Below are 16,999 nucleotides of genomic sequence, written 5' to 3' on the forward strand. Positions count from 1 at the left end.
CACAAGAAACATTTTCTATGAAAGGAAAATGGAACAAACATCAAGCTTGAGTCCAGTGCCAAGTATGTATACCTGATGATTGTACAGGCTTTATTTGTCAACCTTCTTTCTATTTTGGAGTTGTCCAAAATGAAACACCAATGAAGCAACACTAACAAAAAGCATTGTCCAAATAAGTGGGACTATTAAAACACATTCATATTATTTGACTTAAACCAACTCCTTCTTTATTGTGTTCATCTAACTTTTTTAGTACGGAAACACACATCTGCAGTGCAACCCACCAAAAGAGAAAAATTTAAAGCAACACAGCTGTCAAGTGAAGCAATTATCAAATAGTATGAAGTTGTCCCAAAATACCACCTTAAAAATGAAAAATCAGACCTCCTGGATACAAATATGTTAAATGACTTGTACACTTTTGTACCTCTAAAATCATTAGTAATGTAAGCAGTAATGACAAAGTAATGACAAATGGAATTTTACCAGTTCAGGAGATCCTACTCCTAATCCCCAATCCTAACTGAGCCCATTAAAGGCAATCAAGAAAATTATCCACACAATTTAAACCAAAGGTGAATGTCAATAGTTTTTACCTAAAGCAACAATAAAAATAATTTCTTCTGTGCGGTATTTTCCATATTAATCTTGTGATAGAGTGGTTTATAAGTGAGAGAAGCACATATCTAGACTCTGGCCATACAACTTAAAGGGAATGAAATGTATCTCTAGAATGCGCAGATCCAGAGCAAGACTAAGCTGTTATCTTTATGTTGCACCTACGCTTTCGTATCAACACTTAGTAAAATTCATCCTGAAGAAGAACTTCAAGATGGTTTTGTTCTAAGTGGGAGTTTTCTTCCAAGAGGCTGCTGATGTCAAATTCTTAGTCCCACTGCAGTTAACAGCCAAAGCTGATGTTGACTTCAGTAAAACTAGGCTTCCAAATAATTTTTTAAAGGTACTTTTTTACCTACCATCAGTCATAGAAATGTATCACTGGCAGAGGTTGCTAACACATCAGAGATAAACAAGATAAAAGTTACAAAGGCTAAGATGTTGAAAATTAAGTTTTAGCTTCATAGATATACAGCCAGAAAACATCACCTTAGGAGTCTATGGCTTTGCATCTTGAGATGAAGATGTTAGCTGTGAAACAACTATCTTACTTTACAGTGACCACACATACAAATGAAAGGCACAAGCAGTGATATGCTCTGGAATTTAATGAACTTGACTTCCTAAAAAGCATAGAAAAAGCAGACAGATCTTCTGATGTCAAAGAAACAGTTAAGAAAATTCCATCTTTCTTCCATAGAACAGTCCCACACATTTAATTCCATTTGAATCAATGCCATTTCACATGCATGAAGTAATTCAGCCTAAACGACAATGGCAAGTTAATCCAAAGAATTTACACCAGTTGATATTGAACAAGATTAACAGAATTCAGGTCTTTGTATTTAGGTTGTTCAACACGTGATTTTCACAGGCCAATGTAAGTTTACAAATAATTTGGACAAGAAAGGTTTGAATCAGCATTATCACATACAGGACAGACATTAAGAATGCTCTATTTTGATTCTGAGATAATGTTTTGTTGAGTTGCATTTAACAACAAAGGACAGTGGCAACAAAAAATAAGAACAAATCATCCCTTTGTACTTTGGCACAGATCTCACAGTATTGTATCACTACAATTATTTTAACCTCATAGACACATTTTCCATTATTTCATTTTATTACCCAGTGCTTCAGTGAAGTTTCTTTGTTCTTTAATACCACGAGAATTGGAAGCTCGGTAGTAGCTGTCTTCAGGTCAAAAGCATGCTTCTGTAAGCCTCTTTTTTTTTTCGTTTATTTTGTTTCTCCAGAATTAGCAGTTCAAAACAAGAGCCAAAGCACACAAAGAAAGTTTACCTCCATGGTAAAAAACATACAGCCAGAGGACATGTCCATACAAAAAATTCCCTAGTCTTTTTTATTTTCTATTCTTTGGAACAGGTTTGAAAGCTAAAGCTGAAGCTCAGTTCCAGATTATGATTTATGAGCAATATCTTTATAATGCTTAAAGTACAAAAAAGCCCTGGGGTTTATTGAAAGAGAATACTGTAAGAGAATTCTGTTTTATTTACAGTGACTGAAGCACTGTCACCTTCCCACAATGACTAAGAAAGTATTTTTTCCATTAAAAAAAAGATTAATACTCACAATGCATTCTTGGAAAAACACGCTGCAGTAAAAAAGCCCACAGCTTTTCTATCTATTCTCTTCACATATTTTGCAGACTTCTGAAATTTGCTAGGGAAAAATCACTTACCTGAAAAATTAAACTAAAATCAGTGGGCAAACAACAATATGAAACACAAAGAGACTAAAGGAAAAACGGGAGACAGATTTCTGGACTACTTTCCACTTAAACTGAAAGATATTAATGCTGAAGGCACTGGATTAAACATTAATAAAATAAAAAACATAAATTTAAAAAATTAATAACTTCAAGATCGTGGGCTCACTCCAGATTTTGACAGTAATTTTCTAGTTGTTCATTTCATGGTGCTATTAACATGGGCAGCAGATTCCAGAATCAAACCCATTCTTCATATTTCCACTGGAAGGAAACCTAAATCATAATAAAATGATTTTTCTCTGCAACATGATTTTTTTAAAAAGACAAATCAAATTAAATAATTTGATAAACAATTTAGTAGAATTCTATAAATATAGTGACTGGAAAATGCAATAGAAATTTGTTTTTAAATCAATGCTGTTTTCTTAAAGGTATCTGCCCATATCCCAGCACAAGTCTTCTCTTATGTAACACAATGCTCTGAAACACAGACTTTGGGAGCAGGATTGATCACACTCGTTTTTACCATTTAAGACAAAGAATACTGTTTCAGCAAGGTAAGAAGACTCCTTCTATGATCAGAAAAGATATACTGCCACTCTCAGAGGACAATTCCACATGGTCTCAGGAGACATCTCTACATCACCTGACAAACTCCTGAACTCAGACAGCTGCTGAAAGGAACAGCGCCATCCTCTCTCAGCTGCACATTCCTACCAGCCTTTGTATGCTCACATTCAATGAGATCAAGATACAGATTAAGGTGAAAATTAACCTCCAAAGTGAGGTGAAAGTACTCTAGGCAACAATCTTACAGAAACATAAACTCCAATGTGAGTCAACAAACACCTATGGGAAAAGAAATCTTGAAGTACAGAGCAGCAGCCTGCATCCAGTTTGATCTAAAATGGTGAAAAAATGCATCTTAAAATAGGAGGAAGTTCCAGACTTTCCCTTACAGAAGAAACCTGGATAACTCTGTAAGACTGCTGAAGTCATACAAAACCTGCTTATTAATCTCAGATTTCTCTACACTATTTGGGGCATGGTTATGAGATTTTTATGGTGCTTGCGGGGAAAAAATTTTTACACACCATTCAATTGTTTGCACAAAACTTCTTTCGAATGAAGATGCAAACATCAAAGGAAGCTTCTAAATGTAAGATGTTTCTGTCTTTGCCTTTATAGCATTAGTGCAGCCAGTTAGGCTCACCTTTAAACTTCCACACGTCATAAACTTCTTAATGTGCCACTGAGTTCCAACTTAGAAAGTCTTTGAGTAACAATTTAAGACTTTAGATTGCATCTCCAGAACTGATAGTTATGGGACCTGAGAGCTGCAGACAAAAAACACTTAATGAACACTGCATAGAATGTCTAAATCCTTACTGCATTGTTCCATGATTTTTCTTTTTGTTAAAACTTATATCATTAGTATTAGTTCATAAAGTTAAGAACCCTGAAGTCTGATGCCAGAGAGTTTCTAAGCACAATGAGAGAGTGTCAATTAATTATTTTTTGGAAATAACTCCACATCTTTAGAACAAACAAAAATGTTATATATCAGAAAGCATAGAATATAATCTGATACATATATTTTTGCAATTTTTATGTTAAAACTTTAAGACTTGATATTTCAAATCTTTTGAGATTGGATATTTTATATTTCAGATTAAAGAGAAGATTAATTTTTTTAGGTATGAGGATATATAAATCTACATAGAATAAAACTTTATGTTAGGGTTTTACATTTCCATTGTAATTATGATTTTGGTAAGAATTTCCAGGCTGCTTCCAAGGCTTGAGAAAACAGCCCCAAATCTTTCTAGATTTCCTAGAAATCACCACTTTCACTTTGTGCAAAGTGAAACTGGCATGAGCCACTCTAGCAACACAAAGACCAAATTACTTCTCTGTCCTAGAGCTTACAAAGTGATGACTATGAGACTACAATGCCCCAACTCTGACTCTGGCACAAGATTCTTGACACCCTGAATAAGAATACTTCAGCCCTGGCCCTTTAGCCTCACTGTCTGTTCTCAGCCCAAAAAATCTCTCTGCCAGCAAATGAAGATACGGTAATACCTCTTTAAAAATCTATCCGAAACCTATTTTTATCTCTGGGTCTCAGTATTGCTGTTTTAGACAGCTGTGCCTTTTACCACTTGAACAAGCCCCAATTAGCCACATGCTCAAAACAATACAGCCCCTTAAACTGTCACAACACTTACACAGTAACACCCTCCCAAGAGCCTCTGATCTCCCTGTTCTTCTCTCTGTCCCTCCTGCTGACACACATTCACTATTATGCAAACACAATGACAATTCAACCTCAGTCAATTTCTTCGCTTTCATTTCTGTTCCAGGATGTTGTCAGGTCCTGGTTACCAAGGTGGCATACTTAACTTGCTAACTATACTGCATTTTAAAATAAATACTTCAACCAAGAAATATGATTGCTGAGTGTTTAGAACTATATGTTTTCCAATTCTGCTGGAAGAATGTGTCTCCTTATTTTAATGCTAGAAAATAATTCATAGGAAAAGAAAATCTTTTTTTTTTTTTTTTTTTTTTTTTTTTTTTAATTGGGTCAAATCTTATTCAGGAAGGATTAACTGTATAAAAATTCAACATCAGCTTTATTCTTTAAACAGAAGGTAGTATGTGCAATATACACATAGAAAATATTTACATTATGAAGTACTATTGCAGTAGGAGCACATCTATATTTGCAAAGTCGGAAATGGATAAAACAAACAAAAACACTGGGCATTTTTCCTGGTTTACATTGTACAGAGAATGCAGATATACATAATCAGGGATACAAGAGACATGAAGCAACACCAACAGTCTGTTCACAGAAGTCTGACAAATGCAGGTATGGTGGCAGAAGGAGAAAAAAAAGAGAAAATTAAAAAAGTAGGAGAAAAATCATTATTCGGAAGCAAAAGTACTGAGAAACTCGTGGGACAACCTTATAACTACCAAGGAAATGGTGATATGAGTCGTCCGCTGACTCAAGAGAGAAACACTGGATTTGCCAGGGAAACATTCTTGAAAAGCAAAACTGAGGCTACCTAACAGAGAAGGTATTTCAAAATGTGTCTTTCTTTCATCATTGAAAGGCCATCCTGGAACTAAGCAATGAATTCCCCTCAGATATTCCTCTCAGTGTCTCATTTGGAGCAAAATATTATAAAAAGTATCTTTATTGTCCCCTACTGTACAGATCAACAAGTATTGATCTGTAAAGACCTGCACAGGGTCATTATTTGGGTGAAAATCTCCATATTGGTCTTTTATTTGCAATTTAATCTCTGCGAAGACAAAGATCTGCCTTTCAATCATCTAAAACTGAAAGGCTAATCAGTGGAATACAGGTTTCAGCAGGACATAAGCAAATTCTCTGTTAATTCTTCTTAAACAGCAGGTTCATTTTTAGTAAAAAGACAGCATCTATCTACTGTGGCAAAGGCTCAGAAAAAAATTGAAGATTAAATAGCAAGAGCAACTTGAAAAGCAGAGAGAAATGGTAAGAGTATGCATCGCTACTGAGAAGACAAGTTTTACTGAGGTCTGAGCTCCCTTTTTAAAAACTGTCAGCAGCCTTTCTCAACGTGCTTTTTATACATAGATCATGAAGGCTTAAAACTAGCAAAAATATTAAACACCTTAGTAGTTCTCTGCTCCTGAGGTTGTAATCTCCACGAGTAATCTGCTGAGTCTATTACTTCTACTGGAAACAGAGCTGCTCAGTTGTTCATTTCCCTAAAGTGTTCATCTGCTGTCAGGCTAAATCTCTTGTGCAATATTTGAGCCTTCCAGTTACTGTAACAGCAATTTTAGCTTTCAGAAGGCTTCCCCTTCCTCTTAAAGACTGAAATTTGTTTTGCAATTCAGATCGTTTTATTTATAAATATTTAATTTTAATTTGCCTCCCTAAAATTTGTTCTGAGTGGATAGTAACATGAATTTATTATGAAATGTATTTATCTTTCTGTATCTCATTAATGCTCAAGAGTTCTGTTGACTCTAAGGATTCTGCTAAACAAACTTCTGGAGGCCAAATTAAAGTGCATGGAGGAAATGAAATGTAAATTTAGGATGTAGTTCTTCTTTCATGCCCCTCTGCAAGCTTCCTCAAAACCATATGCCCCAAAGGAGTTCAGAAAGGGCTTTAAGTTTGGTGATCTGAAGACAGGAGACATGACCCATATTAGTTTTAACCCCTCTGTTCCATATACAAACTGCACGATTTCCAGGAATAACCCAAAGTGACAGATTCAGGGGTTATAAGCATGCACAAAACATAAGAAAAAGGGGTTTAAAAAGTCAGTTTTTAAAATGAAATACAAAACTCTGAGTGAGGGCTTGTAGTTGTCACATCGTGTCACATTATGCTAGCTGTTACCCAACACTACTTTTTATCAGGCCTGCATATCTGTTGATGTCTCTCTGAGGCAATGAACAAATCAGAAGGTTCAAATCAAATGAGGCTGCTTAAAAAAAAAAACAAAAACAAAAACAAATATGAAGAATGAAGTTAAAAAGACACAAAGAGTGTCAAGATAAAAAAAAAATAAAAAAAAAAAGCCAAAAATGTGAGTGAAAAATAGCCGACAGAAAAAAGTAATGTCCATTTTTGCCTCTCATCATGACAACGGTTGATAACATTTTCAACATACCTTCAGTTGAACCAGTCAGCAAATATTCTGATAACATAAATATTCTGAAAGCACAAGCCAGGAACAGCCCAGCACGATTTCAACCTGTTTTAACTTAGGAACATCACTATAATTTCATAGAAACAGGTCACAATTAATGGAATTTAATTTGTCATTTTAAAACCTTTATGATGCAACTTTCTTGGCTGGATATCAAAAGCTCATTTCACTACTTCCCCACTACAGGGAAATTAGAAAGACATTACTAATTGGGCAATTCCAAGCATATCTCTGTACTTTTTCCCCTGAGACCAGCATCAAACTGCTTTATTGGTAAGTTCACAAGGAGAATCAGGTTTTATCATTAATACTAAATTATTAGGGAGATGGAGGATAAAAAAACCATAGAAGCAGTTAATTTAGGTTTGAATTATGATGCCAGAAATTATTGCAAGGCTAAATGCCTTGAGTACAGTAACTGAGTTCATCCATCTGAATGAAAACCATACTTGCACTTAGTTGGCTTAAAGCAGGGCACAGATAGAAAAAATTAAATTAACAGTGCAAAGGTATTAAAAGAGAATGTGCTTCTTACTCTGTCTCTGTACAGATAAAAGACATAGATACTTTATGCTGGGGCTGAATGAAAATGCATTGTGCTTTTCAATCAGTGGGTAAGCATTAATCAAAATTATCTCTACTGGTGCTCTCAAAATGTCATGATGATCCATTTCCTTTAAAACTGAATGATACTTATATCTGTCTTCAGATACTAATACCTGTCCTTCAAATAAAACAAATAGTATTTTTAAAAGTTCATATTGGTCTACTAAGACAGATAATGCAGTTCTCTCTATCACTAAAATACTCATTAATATGCCATGCTGTTAGATATTTCAGGCAGCTAAACAGGTTTATGGTTACTATTAAAAAGCACTGGATATCAGGTTTTCTAGAGCTCAGATTTTGTAAGAGCTTAGGTATTGCTCTAACACATTCTCTTCTCATTCCCAGACAAAACACAATGCTCAGAACTTCCAGTAAAGTCCTGCAAGAACAGACACACTTTTTCAAAATACTCAAATTTTTCAAAATATTCACTACAGCTGCCTCTGGCATTTAAACTTCCTGAATAGGAACTGCTCCAAAAACTGATGTCTACAACATCATCTTTTGTATTAGCAATTTCAAGAAAGTAGAGTTTACAGATATCACATTTTGTTTATTACAAAAATTTTTACAGTATTCTATTATGTGGCACTCTCTTAGCTACTGGAAGAGTCTTAGAAGCACACAATGTATTAGCAAAACCTTGTGACAGTGAAAGCAATCTACCACAACCAATTTAGCTTTCTTGACCAGATTCTGCTAAAAAGTGTAGCACTTGTAAAGTGCTAACTTTAACATCCACCACAACCTTGAAAACAGAAGGCATTAGTCGACACTTAGTACTTGATAACCAAAAGTATATCAGATTACATCTTGAAAATAAAATTATCATCCCAGTTCCTTCTGAACCAGTAATGAAACTGGGGGGATGTAGCACCTTATTTTCTTTATGTCATACTTATGATGGAAATAGAACAAAGTCCTATAAATAGCATAGTCCCCAAACACTGGAAGAGATTACACTGATAAAAATATTATTAGTACAGACAATTTCTACTATTTATGTCTTTGTACATTTTTATAATATACTAGGTGAGCCATTATTCTCTCAAAAGATGATTACTAATGACTGTCCAGTAAAAGAATCATCAAAAACTAGGATAGTAATTCAGATAAAATACATTGATTTGTTCCTGTAAGAAAAAAAGTGAGCAGAAAGAGCATCATAGCATCATTGCCATACATTAGTCAAGTTGATTAATATGGTATCAAAAGCACTCCAATAAGGAAGTGATGAAAGCTAAGAACAGCCTGCAGGAACCACTGGTAGGAAAATCAGCTTTGATACATGGCACAGTGTATTTGAAGACGCAATTTTAGACATGGAATCTAGCAAAAAAGGAACTGAGGGATTCTTGATAGAACTAATGGAAATGGAAAGCTGTGAAAGCAAGAAACACAAGGAGGAGGTTTGAGAGATACATACAACACAAAAAGGAGCAAAGCAGTGATAGTGGCACAAGAGGCTGCATGGGACTGTAAAAATACCTTACATTTTCAGCATGCATTGACATTTATGGTTAGATCTGTGTAAGTACACTAGAGGTAGGATTTAGATGCTTAATTTGGTACTTAAGTTCCAAAATTAGATACTCAGCATCATCCCTGTTAGTTAAACCTGCCTATTAGCACACTCAGCTGCTATTGCTCAAGAGAGCTGACATCTTTAGTACTATTTTAATTTTAATCAGTTTCACTTCCGTTCATATCTATGGATAGTTCCACATTCTGCTGCTTCTCTCAACCATGGCATTCTAATCAAGGACATCCTCAGAAAACCAGGATGAAGACAGACCGCAGGGCTAACAACAAACACTCTCTGGAGCTAGGACTTAAAACTCATGTCTCTGCTCCCAGATGTGTGAGCTAATCTGCAAACTGATCTTCTTTCGCACTCCCAATTAATATTTAATTATTCCACACACAGCAAAACACCTTCAAGAGAAGACACTGCAAGCATCCCACCTCAGTATTTTATAGCCAGGATACTTTCCTGGAAGATAGGAGATCCTGATTAGAGCTCCCTCAGGCAGAGGAAGGAAATGAATGCAAGCCTGCTGCTTTTTAACTGCTGAGGTAGTGCATAGCATACCTTGGGAGTGGCAGGCAAGCAACAGAACAGTAAGAGGTTTTGAACAAAAAAGGCCATATTTCAGGAAAGGGAGACTGTCTTGAAGGACACTGGTTCCAGGCAGTGACACTGCTTAAGGTACCCCCTGTTTTCAAGACCTCTCCCAGCTCTGCATTCAGTTTGTTGGGATTTGCCACGTAAGTAACTTTTCCTAGAGGCTTCCTAATCATCTAACGTTAATGATGCAAATGCAGAAACACCAAGCATCTAGGTACAGCAAAGCCTGAATCTGCAGCAACTTCTTGTGCTTTTCTCTGTGAGTGTAGTGCCCAGCAGCTTAGAGAAGGGATCAAGAAGCACAGTGTCACTGTCAGAGTGGGAGAATACCTTGATCACTTGGGGTCAGCACAATTCTGGATGCACACAAGCAGTAGAGTGATCAGCCCAAACTGAGAGTATTCACTGTAATCCAACAGAATGTCATGAGGAAATGGAGTAAAGACAACCTTTAGGCTATACAAAAAATACTGTTCCAAGAAAAAGAATTGCGCCTACAAAACAGGTCTTCCTTAACTCCACTTCCCCATGTGCTCCCATTGTGCTCCTCTCTTCCAACATTTAGTCTTATCACCAATCCTCCTACAATTTGTACGCCACACCAGTTCTCATGAAAGCTACCATTTTTCCACAGCCTTTACAGATAATATTCCTTCTCTCATTACACTAATAAAAGTAACATGATTAACCCTTAATCACTAAAATAAAACATTCTCTCTCCCTGAATGTATCAAAAATAGTTTAGATTATTTGTAAAACAGATTGGTATTTGTGACATACTGGGTTAGGTTCTGGCTCAGAATATGAATCAGTACATTTCTGATTTACATCACATAAGTATCTTGCTTGTCTAATTAATACACATTATGCAGGAATGCTCTCCAAATGGCATACATGTCCATGAACTGAGGGATACATTACACCCATTCCTTTGAGATCTGCCTTGTCAGAGAGGGTGTCCCACAACACTGCTATGTTTGCACCTGCTCAGGTGGGTGAGGCTGAAGCACTACTGCAGTAAGCATATCACAGATACACATGCAAGAAGTTGCAAAAGAGATGGCATAAACCTTTGAGATCTCAAGAGGCCCTTATCATCCAACAAGAAATATTGTTCCTTTACATTTCTTTTCCTTTTTCTTTCTTCTCAGCTTGTCTCAAGGGGTCTCTCATACCACACAAATACTTAAGAAATACTCAGTTATCATTTTTCTGAGATCATTCCCAGGATTCGACAACAAATGTCATGCATATGAAACTCAGTTTATCTGCAAAAGGATGGGTAGCACACAGACACTTCATTTACCATCCTAAAGCAAACAGTCCTGAAGTGCAATCCTTCACTACATAGTTGCCATTTCAATCTTCTTTCTTTCTTCCTCCTCAGATCAGATGAAAACTGCAGCCACTCTGCTTCCTGAATGCATAATCAGGTTCTTAAATAATTATTTCAGCTAAAAGAAAAACAATAACACCACCACATTAAAAATAACCCACCTGTGAATCACTGTGGAGATACTGTAAAGCACTGAAGATTTTGTGCTACATAACTAGGAAAAAATCACATCAAGTTCCTTGAAAATGTTCAGACCACAGCAACCAACAGCCTTTCTAGAATTAATACCAGGCTCAGCAGCACTGCACAAGATATGACAAGCCTCTAAGATCACAGGTAATTACTGTTATGCCGTGTGATTTCAGCTTTCATTGCAATACTAAAACTGTTACAGCTGCACACAGTAGTTGGAGCAACCCAGTATTTAGTCAAGAGAACTGACATTATCCAAATGTCTCATGTGCACACATGTAAAATTCAGCTACAATTTGGCGACATACATACTGAAATTACATAGAAAAGAGCAAGGTGCCAAGGTACATAAACCAAGGATTATCTTGTGAAGTTAAAATTCCTGTTGACATGTGGAAGTTCAGGCTGTTGCAATCAGAAGGCATATTTGCAAGTATAACATTTATAATTACACAAACATTCCCCCACCCTTAATGTCAAACATACTGAATGCCTTTCCGACAGTGAGAGGCTTTCCAGCTGGTGAAGAAAACAGCATCAGGAATTCAATGTGTATATTAGTTAAAACTATTATCTATCTACATTTCTAAAGAGAATGGAGTTCATTTTTGTTCCATTTTGTAACTCTATCATAGCCAAATGTCGGAGTAACAGGTAAAATATATAAATTTAGGAAGTACATATGAATATTCACTTACAAAATCTCAAAAATATTACTAAGCTAATACATCTTTTTAATAAATTGTGAACTGTTGTTTTGGAGTGCAGTGGTTCAAAGTTTACTTATGCCTATTTAAAATATATTAATTGCTAGCACAGACATTACACATTTGTGTGACAAGATTACAGTCTCAATTAACCATGCATTAGCACTTTGCAAACTGCTTACCAGTGAAACAACATAAAGTAGAAACTAAATACTTTAAATCAGCTATAAATGGGTCTGTGTCCTCCAAATTTATTTCCTCTTTGAAAGGCTACAAAGTCCATGAGATTGCAAGAGACTGGCAAGTAGCAAATCTGGCTAGGTATAAGTAGCAAACACTACATATAACTTTGGAAAAGCTGTCTTGAGTTCTTCCTCCTTCTTTTTGTCTGTCTAAAGTTTAGACAAAAGCAATCTTGGATTGGGATTAAGGTCTGGAATAATCCCACGTTAGTAAAATAGCTTACCAAAATGCCTGCACTAAGAGATTAATTGCCTAGGTTTCTTGTGTTATTGGTAGACATATATTTTGTCCTGATCCATGCAGAAGTTTCCTATATCCCTTTGATCATGTAGAATGTTGGTGTAAAAACTAGAAGCAAGGTAACTGGTTATACCTGTATTGCTCCAAAATAAACAATTCAGACACATTACTCATCTCTGATATAGTTAGGGCTTTTTTACTCAATCAATAGAAAATTATCAGTAGAAACCAATAATGTGTCATTTCTGAGAGCAAATTCAAAACTAGGAAAGGAGGGGAAAGTCTGTAACAGAGAGGGAATGCAACTATATGTGAATTACAGGCCTATCTGATTCAAAGAAACAGAGAGAAAGAACAAGGGAAGGAAGGGAGGAAGGGAGGAAGGGAGGAAGGGAGGAAGGGAGGAAGGAAGGAAGGAAGGGAAATATAGGAGTCCTATGCACCACAGGAAAAGCTCAAAGTGATAGTAACATCAAGATCAAGCTAGTCATGGAAGCATGGGCATGATTAACACTGATGATATTAAGAGGTTTCTTACAGGAATGCTCCTAGTATGATTTTTTTAAGAGCAAATTATACAGAAGATTAATAATAAAATATGCAGCATAGTATTAATCATATTGTATCTCTTACTAAGATAAACAAAAAGATAAATATTAGTATATTCTTTGTGGAAATCAGGCAAAAATGCCAGTATCCATGAGGAGCAGAAACACTGCTTTGAATGGAAACAAATTCTGAGTAACAGGGCTTCACTGAAACAGGACAACTGAGCAGCTGTGAATCCTCACATCTCTTCTGCCACCCTTTCAAATACTCAGTCATCAGCACCCTCACTCATGGTCTCATGTCAGAAGAGTTTCAGCTGCACCTCAGGACTGGCAACCACAAAAGCTTACCTCAGGACCGCCTCCTGATGACTAATTTAAAATAAAATATCACAGAAGGGAAGACCATAGAAAGATCATCCCCCAGTCACACCCATTCCAATGAGCAAAGAAGGGAGCTGCTGCAGCTGGGTTACTACCATGACAAACTGCAAACATTTATTCTCCTCAACAATAGCTGCTGCAGCAGTAAGTACAGTGGCAGAAAAAAGGGCTTTTAAGCAACTGTAAACAAGCCGAACACTCTGCAACTAGAGTGATTTTATGTATTTGAAATTAAAACAATGCTTTGTGTTGTATCTACTTCACAAGCTGACAAATGAGAGTGAAGTAGCTCTTAAGCTGATAATGCAACTGCTCTCAGCACAAGCAAACTGCAGTAGTTCTTGAAGGGCAAATGAAGCCCTTGGTAGCAGGACAGAAATGTGGCTACTGTTGAATTTGGCTGCCTTTTCCAGTCCCAGCCTAAGAACATACCATAGCCTAACAATATGTTTCAGTATTTGTTAATCTGATGAGGTCAGTCTGTTGAAGTTAATTTTTATTGCCCTATCTAAAACAAGAGGAAATGGGAATCATTAAGTTACCTTTCCCCAATCATTCCTTCAACACACCTAGCTTCCTAGAGGATAAACTACCCTCTGCTGGAATAACAGAGAATTTACAGGCAAGAAAACATTTCCTTGAAAACTTCTTGTGGACTTTCTTAAAAACCTTCCGCTGTAAATACAGTTTGTCACTTCTTGCAGTCTTTCTAAAGCTGGAGCTTATTCCAGTGATTTTGCAGCCAGGGTCCTCTTAGTGAGATATAACTGACTCACCTAATACATGAATCATTCCCACAAAATTAGCCCTTTTTTCAGGGAGCTTTAGTAGAGTTTTCTAAGAACCAAGCTGCTGAGTAACAGATAACATCCAGTAACTTCTTGGTTTCTATTATCTTTCTTGGTCCTGGAATCTCACAGAACTCAATACTTAATGTAACATAATTCACCCCATAGAACAGTTGATCACATACAGTAGGTGCACAGCGTACAAACCCCTTCTGAATAATTGAAATAGTAAGTATTTATAAAAAGAAAAAAAATCTTTCCTGGAGAGCCTATCCTTAGCATTTATTCAGATAATTCTTTCGCCAGGTAACAAAAGAATCATTGCACTTCACTACTAGTTGCTAGTCCATCCTGACAGCTGGAAACACTTTCAAGTCCAGCCCCACAATGGGCAGGATGATACAAAAAGAAATTTCTGTTAAACTTTCAGCTGACTGTAACTCACATCTCTTCTCAAATCATATGCCCAGACAGCCCTCACACTGCAAAGGCAGCAGAGACTCAGCACACACTAAGAACGATTCTGCCCTCTTTCTAAAATGGCCTCAGTACCCCCATGGAACAACTTTCACCCCAAAATTAATGACCGTCTTCTTGAACCACTTCACCAGGACAGAAACAGAACACAACTTGTATACAGGGAATATATTGTCCAGAGAAACTATAGTTTATTTTACATGGAGGTGTTGAACAAAAAATGAAGCCAAGTATGACAACAGAGAAAGGAATGCTACAAAACCATACCATGAGTTAAGCCACTTCCATGACTGTTAAACCAGCTGCAAAAATCAGAGGTCCACTCATTTCATAACAGGTGCCTTTGGTACACAGCTTTTAACACCTGATAAAAGTTTCAACTTTCAAACAGAACTGCAAAGCTTTCTTCAAATCCACAGAACATGGGTGTATATCACACCCTGACACAACCCTATCACACAGCCCAAAAAATCCCCAAAAATAACAACCATGAGAAAGCCTGATACTTTGTTTAAATTTCTGGCACACAGATACTGTCACAAAATTACAGCCAGGATCTTTGGAAGGGTCTTCAGTCTTATGATCTCTCATGGAAAATCTGCAGAATAGATAGACTGGAGCAATTGCCACACAACTGCTTCCTGTGCAGTGCTGGGCTGTTTCTGCTTCCACCACAGCTGTCAGCCCCTCACTGTGTCTCCTCACAACAAAATGAAACAGCACACAGCATCTGCCACAGAAAGTTTAAAACATACAAAAAATTCCAATTACTAATATTAAAAAAGTATATCCTAAGGCATCTGTACAACTCATCCAGCACATATTCTAAAATACTAGCTTATTTCAGCAAAGGTAACAGTTTGTGGCAAAGAGGAATTTAACTCACAACATCTTTTTCTGCATAGGATCTGACTTAGCTGGCTGCATGTAACACATCAGGTAATGCCTGAAATAGTCAAAAGTACTTTAAGGGCTTTTAAAACAGAAAATATTTTGACAGCTCACTATCAGTGCTCTTCTATGAATTTCCCATTTCTGCCTTGGCCTCTCCAGCAAAAAACTGCCAACTTAAAAATAAATAAATGAAAAGACTAGAAGAAACAGTTGAAGGATAAGCTATTTAAACATACACTGCTCCAAAGAAACAGATTGAAAAAAACTATGTATTTTAAGTATTTTAACAACTAGCAGACTTAATAACTGCCAAAATAAAATTGTCTACTAGTGCAGTGCTGGACATTATTACAGAGGAAAAACCCAGTGTACTACAAAGATTACCAGCATCATTTAAACAGTCAAAAAAACCCCAAATTTCAGTAGCATGATTGACTAATATGGAACACATGACTGTGGAGTAAATTATAGAGCTGTGTTACAGACAGTGTCCCACAGGGGTGCAGAGGTGCCCTGCACACCCTGCATCATTGGGTCCCCTGGCAGTGGCATTTTGCAGCTCTCTCCTAGACAGGCATGGAACGAGAAGAGCAGGAATAGGACAGGACTGCTTTCACTCCATAAAAAACTACCCCACCCTGGGAAAGCCCCTACTCATCACAATGTTTTGTCAAGAACAAAGGAAATGTGCTATAAGTGCTAGTAATAATGCCAGTAATATTAGTAATAAATAGATTTCAAAAAAAAAAAAGCCCCCCCCCCCAAAATAAAATAAAAAATAAAATAAAAAAACCCCCACCAATAACAACAAAACCCCACCAAACTATTCCCATCTGTAATGATTTTATACAAAAGTATGAGGGCAGGAAAATATTCTATGTTTTAAAATATAAATTTTTCTACTTACAATGCTACTTCTGTTCAAGTGATGTTACAGAATTCCCCAATTCCTTTGAAAGAGTTTTTCAGCTTACTCCTTGCATAATTTTTTCTCTTCTAATTATTAATTAAAGACTGTTATGTAACATTTGGTTTAGTCTATCTCCATTGTCTATTAATAATGTTTTTATTTTGACATACAGAGTTTACTCTAACAGTTGGTTTTTTTCTGAAAAAACTTTATGTGTCAAAAGTATGACAGCAAAAAAATAAGCAAAAAAGCAGCAATAAGGTTTTCTCATAGCCAAATTTTCCACGAAAGGAGAAAGGCTGACAAACTCTTGAGTAAGTCGAAAATCTTACTGAACTCCAAATATGTAATGGGAGTTTAACTGGCAAAATGCTTTTTAGACCTGCAGCATGCTAAGCACAGTCCAAAGTTTCCAAAATTGGCTGTACACACACTTTCACTGCCTGCTGAAGACATCACTCCTCCAGCA

Source organism: Sylvia atricapilla, chromosome Z, assembly GCF_009819655.1.
Source record: "Sylvia atricapilla isolate bSylAtr1 chromosome Z, bSylAtr1.pri, whole genome shotgun sequence".
NCBI lineage: Eukaryota > Metazoa > Chordata > Aves > Passeriformes > Sylviidae > Sylvia > Sylvia atricapilla.